Below are 7607 nucleotides of genomic sequence, written 5' to 3'. Positions count from 1 at the left end.
ACTTCCCCGCACTACCTTCTCCAGCCGTTTGAAAGAATGATTTCTAGTTTATAGTTTAATCATTTGGCTAAAAATTAAAGGATTCCTTTGATTTTCAGTTTTTTTTCAAGTAGTTAACCAAAGTTTGAAAGTACATATATATACACACATACATATATATATGTATGTATGTGTGTATATATATGTATGTGTATATATATGTATATATATTTATTTCCTGCATTCATAGTTTTATTTAGAATATAAAAATGCATATTTGGTGCTTTGCTGTCTTTTACTGGATAAGTAATATATTGTTCTTTCTTTCCTGGATAAGCAATACTGGAACCTGTGTGACTGTTTACGCAACTAAGCATTCAGTCTCATAGTAAGTGGGAGTTTCAGTCCTCCTCCGTCCTGGGCTGGCCTTCTGAATTTATTTTCATGAGGCCTCAGCATCCATCGTCACCACTAATTGCTATTTACTAAGGGACCACATGGTGCCGTGTAATCAGAGACACTTGACAGAGCTTGCTCTTTGCTAGGAGGCAGGAGGCAGAAGTAAGAGTTAGTGTCTTTCCCCGCATGTGAAGATGCTTGCGCGTTCTTCCCTGACTCCCAGGAATATTGCCAATGCTCCATGCGCCGGAATCCTGATCTATTACCGCTGAGTAACATTGTAAAGCTGACACGAATACAGATGAGAGGGCGCAGCTGACACCTCCCGGTATTAACGTCAAGAGCCTGTGTAGCCGTATGAAAACAAAGGATTAACCACTTCTTGTTTGGGAGTCTCGTTTCACCGCTCCTCATGCCGACAGTCACCTGTAGAAAAATGAGAAGATTTGGAATTAGGCTGTTTGAGTCCCTGGAGGGTGATCAGTACAGAACAAAATGCCTTTCCTCCCTAAAGCCCTGGTTCAGTCAATGCCCTTGATTGCTCTCCCTCTCTCTGTTTGTTGGTTGAGGGTTTTTTTGTTGTTGTTGTTCCTAATAATTCCGAGCCTTCTGGCCTTCTCAAATTGCACGGGTTTGTCTTGCAAGTGAAATGCATGCATACCTGCATACATAAAACACGTACTGGTGAGCTGTCATCTATTTAATGGAATAATTCTTCTTTCTCCATCTCTATTAAGGCATAATTGACAAATAAACATTGTATATGTTTAAGGTGTACAACTTGATATTTTAATAGACGTGTACATTGTTAAATGGTTAACACAAACAAGGTAATTAACATATCTATCATCTTAGTTGCTTTTTTTGTGGTGAGAACACTTAAGATCTACTCCCCCAGAAATTTCAAGTACGCAATACAGTATTAACTATAGTTGCATTCTGTACAGATCTCCAGAACATACTTTGTATAATTGAAACTGTGCTCTTTGACCAATATCCCCCCATTTCCTCCACTCCCAGCCCCTGGCAGCCACCCTTCTACTCTTTACTTCTGAGAGTTTAACTAATTCACATTCTTCATATAAATGGAATCAGGTAGTATTTGCCTTTCTGTGTCTGGCTTATTTCACTTAGCCTAATGTCTTCCAGGCTCATTCATATTGTCACAAAATGCAGGATGTCCTTTTTAAAGGCTAAGTAATATTCCTGTGTGTGTGTGTGTGTGTGTGTGTGTGTGTGTGTGTGTGTGTGTGTGTTATCATATTTTCTTTATTCTGAAGTTTTCCAAACACCCTGACTGGATTCTCTTGAGGAGTAAGGAAGACTATCAGACTTAATAACAAACACTCAGGCTCAAGGGACATGAAGTCATGACACCACGCATGATGCACAGGAAAGTAAACACTCAGAGCACCATGCCCTTCCATGATGATCATGATGGCAACTGAAACTGATTGAAGACTTGCTTTGGCCAGGCATGTGCTAAAGGCCTTGCATAAATTATCACCAGTGGGACCATACATGGCCTCTGAGATGCCTCAGACATATAACCAGCCTCCCTTAGTTAATGATGTAATTACCAAACGTTTCTAGTGCGTGTGCAGCATGTAACCTAAGCATTAGGAAACTGCAAGAATGTCTTTATTTAGGTCCTGGAGAAGTGCGAAATGAGTAAGATTATAATCTCTGGAGCCATGCTACTTGGGATCATATTCCAGCTGTATGACCTTGAGCGAGTGACTTAATCACTCTCTGTCGGCTTTCCCACATCTATAAAATGGGGAAATAAACATTTAGGGGGATAAAGTGAGTTAACAGATGCAAAATGTTTAGAACAACGCTTGGCTTATTGTCATTGTTGGATAAGAGTTCGCTCATAGCCACATGCCAAAGTTTTAGTAAAGAAATGCAGGCCAGATGAGGACGCTTGATTTTATATGATATGCTCTCTTTGTGTTGCTGGAATGATCTCTACTTGACCATTAAGTATGGTTTTTAAATATACTGCTGCAATCTGTTAATATTTATGTTAATAACAAAACATGCTAATATCATATGTTTTATGCTATCCTCTGAAATTATATTTTACAGTATGATATTTATAATATTTATAAGAAAGACTGGTTCTGTATTTTTCTTTGTGTGCATATAACCTTTATCAGGCTTTGGTAAAAATTAAATGCTCATTTCATAAGTGAGTAGGCCAGAAAGAGAAAGAACAATGCCATTAAAAAAAAAAAGGACACAAATGAACTTACTTACAAAACAGAGACAGACTCACAGACATAGAAAACAAAGTTATGGTTACCAGGGAGAAGAGTGGGGGAGGAGGGAAAAAATAGATAAACAACAAGGTCCTACTGTGCAGCACAAGGAACTATAATCAGTACCTTGCAATAGCCTATAATGAAAAAGAATATGGAAAGGAATATATATATATGAATCACTATGCTATACACCAGAAATTAACACAACATTGTAAACCAACTTCAATTAAAAAAAAAAGTATTTGAAAATTTTTTCATCTATGGCTGTAGAATAATTTAAATAATATTATCTAGCCTTCAAAGATAGGTATAATTCCCCTGATCATTTTTTAGTAGTTATTTGACACCTCTTATCTGTGTCTATTTTGGAAATTGGACTTAGGTTTTATAGCCCTTCTGGAGTAAGCTTTAGTAATTCCACTAATTTTTTTCTGTTTCCCAAAGATTTTCAAACCTGTCTGCATAAAGTTGAGTAGCACCATTTCTATGAGTCTTTTAATTTCTCTTCCTCCTCTTGTTACTTACCCCCATATTATTTTTATTTTGTGTATGTACATTTTTTTGTCTTGATGGATTAGTAGATAATCTATTAAAATCAGCTTATAAATTACTAGTTTAACTTCTTCTTAATCTGATTTCTAACATTTTAATCTCTTAATTTAGTTTCATTGGTCCCTTTTGCTTTTCCTTAAATCTATTTTGTTGTCTTTTTCTAACATCTCACATCAGATGTTTAGTCTATTCTGCTTAGTGATAAAAATAGCGGGGCATATGTATGAGCTTTCTCTGAGCCCCAGTTGTCTCCCAAATACTGTTTGGATTTTTATAATCTTCTGGATGGGCTGTGATTATAAACTATATATTTCCTTGGTACCAAGGATTTATTAAGATATAATTTATAAACTTTAAATTATAAACTTATATACTACAAATGTATAAATTTATTAAGATATAATTTATAAACTGGTGGAGTATTTGTTTTCTGATTATAGTTAATAGTTTTATTGAATTGTAATGACATAATGCTGTCTGAATATTTACTATTTAGAATTTTTTTTGTGGTTTATTGGGTGGCAATTTATAGCCAATTTCTGTGTATGGTCTGTCAGCAAGGTATATTATCTCCTAGTGTACAAAGTCTGGTAAATATCCATTAGGTCCACTTTTTAAATTAAGTTATTTAGATACTCTATACCTTCACTTATTTTTTGTCTACTTTATTATGGAGCAACAGATAAATTAAACCTTTTTTTTAATAGTCTTTTGTTTCTTTACATGGTTGCTACTAGTTACTTGCTAAGAGCAATAATAAATTTTAATACACTTATTTTTTCTCTTACATGCTCTAATAGCTTTAAGTAAAATTACTTCTAACTCAGGTATTTTTTGAGGTAATCAGCATACTTATTTTACATCTCACCTTCCTTTTCTCCCCAGGTTGTATCTGTCGGGTCATGTCTACATCGTCAGGACATATAACATGTGAATCTGTTCTCCCACCCTCATGTGCACAATGATTTAGTCTTCCTTTTCCACTCAGATGCACTGACCATAATGGCTACCTCCACTTCCTTTGCTCTCACCTCCCAGGCAGTGCTTAGCTCCTTGAAGTTTTTTTTTTTTTTTTTTTTAGTTTTGTCAAGAAGGGCTCATGGATCAATGTTTTCTGAGATTTTTCATGTTGAAAATTGTCTTTGAACACTATTCCCTGATATATTGTGTGCCCTTGCAGTATGTATGTTCATAGCCTTTATGTGTCAGGAAGTATTTTTTTAATTGCCTATTTAAATATTTGTTTCATTTATAGTTTGACTTTCTTCTTTCAGGACTTAAATGACATGCGTGTTAGATATCTTTTGTCTGTAGTGCATAGCTTGTTATTTTCTTTCTAAACATTTTAAACTTTTTCTTTTTCCATGTCTGATTTTTTCATTTCTATCTTCTATGTCTTTACCATGACTCTTGTGTTTAGTCTCTCTCTCTCGTATGCCTTTCAACTTTGTCTTGATTTCTGCAATAATTGTATTTTTTCATTTATTTCTTTCCTGAAATTTGCCAGCTCGCATTTCATATCTTCCTGCTAAATTTGCCATCTCTTCTTGGCATTCTTGCATTTTGGTTTCATGATCTTCCTTATGGAGGTTGTTATTCTTTAGGATTTTAGGATTATGGCGGAACTGTTGCCACACCCACTTTCTGTCATAGTCCTTCACTAGCTGCGCAGTTTCTATCGCGTCTCACTGAATCCAGCCCCTATGGCAAAGGTGAGACTTCCTTTAAATATCCATGCTGCAAGAAACTAAGCCAAGGGGAGAAACTCTGGAGACCAGAAGCTGCAGGAGAGAGACCAAGGAGCTCTGAGACACCAGAATGTGAGTGAAGGCGCCATCTTGAAAGAAGATTCTTCTGCCTCAGCCGATGTAATGTTCGTCAGAAATGACCACCCAGTCAAACTATTCCTGCTTTCTTGACCCACAAAATCATGAGCAACATAAAAATGGTTGCTTTAGTGGCTGCATTTTGGGGTAGTTGCCGAAACTGCAAGCGCTAACTAAAATAATGAGCATATTACATGACATACTCAGTAAGTCATTTGGTGAAGTTAGTTGCCAGATTGAAGAGTGGGGCAGGAGAGCAAAACAGGCACAAAATCCAAAGTATGAAATGCTTGGTGCGCCCTCATAAACACTGTCTAGGAAACAGTAGACTTTGTGGACTCTTCTGAACAGCAGAATGACACAGTTCCATCTGTGATTAGAAACAGTCATTCTGGGGAAAATGTGAAAGATGAGCCTCAGAGGAGAGAAGGTAGGGGAGGGCAGATCATTTGTATTTCGTCTTGAAACTAACTGTACAGCAATGCTGAAGGCAGAAGGATGGAAGTGTCACCTAATAAAGAAGAGTGAACATCATCAGGAACATTTACTGATTAGAATTACATCTCTTTGGTTAGACAAAAGGAGCTAGATAACAATTGTTCCAGATGATTCTTGTGTGTCTAGCCATTATCTAGGGCAGGAAACAAACACAAGAGGAGGAGCAAGGGATGGTTAATGAGTTTGTTTTTCGTTGTGTTGAATTTGAGGTGCCCATGGGACTTTCAGTGGTTGCAGTCAAGTCCTAGAAGAGCAATTACTGTTAACTTTCACTGTACCATAATTTTCACCTTTCTCTCACACTTTCTAATTATTTTTAATAGAGGTCAGCAATCCAAGAGATGTTGGTTGCTACTGAGTTCTTGCTAAAAGCTCCACACAGATTCCTACATTGTACCAGTCCTAACATCCCACCAACCCAATTTTCCCATTTGGTATTTTTATAATCCCTAATTATAGGCATAAGATCCAGGTAATGACTGGGTTACATTTTCTGCTAGACATAATTATAGGCACATGTTCACCGAGATATGGAAGCATCTGATGCTTCTATAGAGAGAAGATAATTGTCAACCTTTGCACTGTAATTAAGTCTAAATGGGAATCCTAATCATTTTCCAAACGAGCAAACACTAAGCCAGTCTTGATTGGCTGTGTCATGGCAGTAAATGAAACAGATCTGCTGCCCAGGTTAATTAGTCATCTGTGAATGTCACCACCCTCCGAAACCCCACATTAGATCTAAGCATTAGTGCTAATTGGCAGTACATGGTTGGAACCTTGTATGAATTTTACCTGGCTTGTCTTTGCAGTTCAAAGTCTCGCAGGTCTTTTTTTTTTTACCCCCTGAATCTGTCTTCTCATAGAGACTCATACCAAGTCATCTAGATGTTCTGTCCACTGACTCCAGTACAGGAACGAGCAAGTGAGTCAGAGCTCGATTCAAATCCCACTCAATTTCATTCTTCTAGTGAAAATTTGGACTATTTACTCTTAATCTCTCCCAACTTCAGTAGTTCACCTATAAACTATATGTGATTCATTTTATTATATAGAATATTAAGATCACCCCAGAAAGTTTCCACATGCGTCCTTCCAGTCAAACCCCACCCCACACCTCCAGAGGCTGCAGGTGGCCTGATATTTTCCCATTAGTTTTGTCTGTTCTAGAATATCATGTGACTGTCCTAATGCAGTCTATAACTTTTACACAAGGCTTTCTTCACGCAGCATAAACGGTTTGAGGCTCACCCATGTTGCCATGTCAGCATATGCTTGCTAGAAAAACTAATAAACCTTGATATTTCTGCCACTTAATATAGAAATGTATTTCTCACCCATGTCAGGGTACAACATAGATGATCCTAGTTTCAAAGACAGCTTTCCAGGGTGAGGGGAACTTGGTGACCTCGGGCCCCTGTCATGTGTAGTGTCACCTTTTCCTGAGGCCTTGGTACATCTGCATCTGACAGCTGATCCAGAGAAAAGAGAGGACAGAAGGTAACCTCCACTGCTTAAGAATCCAGCCCGAAGTGCCACACATCATTTCCACACATCCTCAGCCCTAAGGGGGATCACACATCACTTCTACGCATGCCCAGCCCTGAGATGGGTCACAAATCACTTCTACGCATGCCCAGCCCTGAAGTGCCCTGCATCACTTCTATGCATGCGCCATCTGGGGGCGGGGGGGGGTGGTGGTGGTCAGGCCATGTGGCCATGTGTATATACTGTATATACAGAGGTAGAAATTTAAGCCGCGGGTGGGCAGCCTCATTCTTGCGGTCACTCCACACCATGGAAGGAAGGGCGTGACTTTTTGATGGAAGGCTACTTATCTCGGCCATGTCTGACTCCAGTCCTCAACACTGGGCTCTTTACTGAGTGTGTCTGTGAGACGACAAGAAGCACAAATCCTACTGCACTTCTTGGATCCTGAGGCAGGGTCTCACCTCTCCTACAGCAGTTACCTGACAAACTAGCCTTGTCAGCGACCACCTTGCTGCTTCTAGGGCTGCCAGGTGGCTGCAAAGGCTATTTTTGTTGTTGTTGTTCTGTTGAAATTGGGGAGGTAATTAAATTTATA

This window comes from Camelus ferus, chromosome 27 (genome assembly GCF_009834535.1).
Source record: "Camelus ferus isolate YT-003-E chromosome 27, BCGSAC_Cfer_1.0, whole genome shotgun sequence".
Classification (NCBI taxonomy): Eukaryota; Metazoa; Chordata; class Mammalia; order Artiodactyla; family Camelidae; genus Camelus; species Camelus ferus.
Note: the sequence above shows the minus strand (reverse complement) of the source record.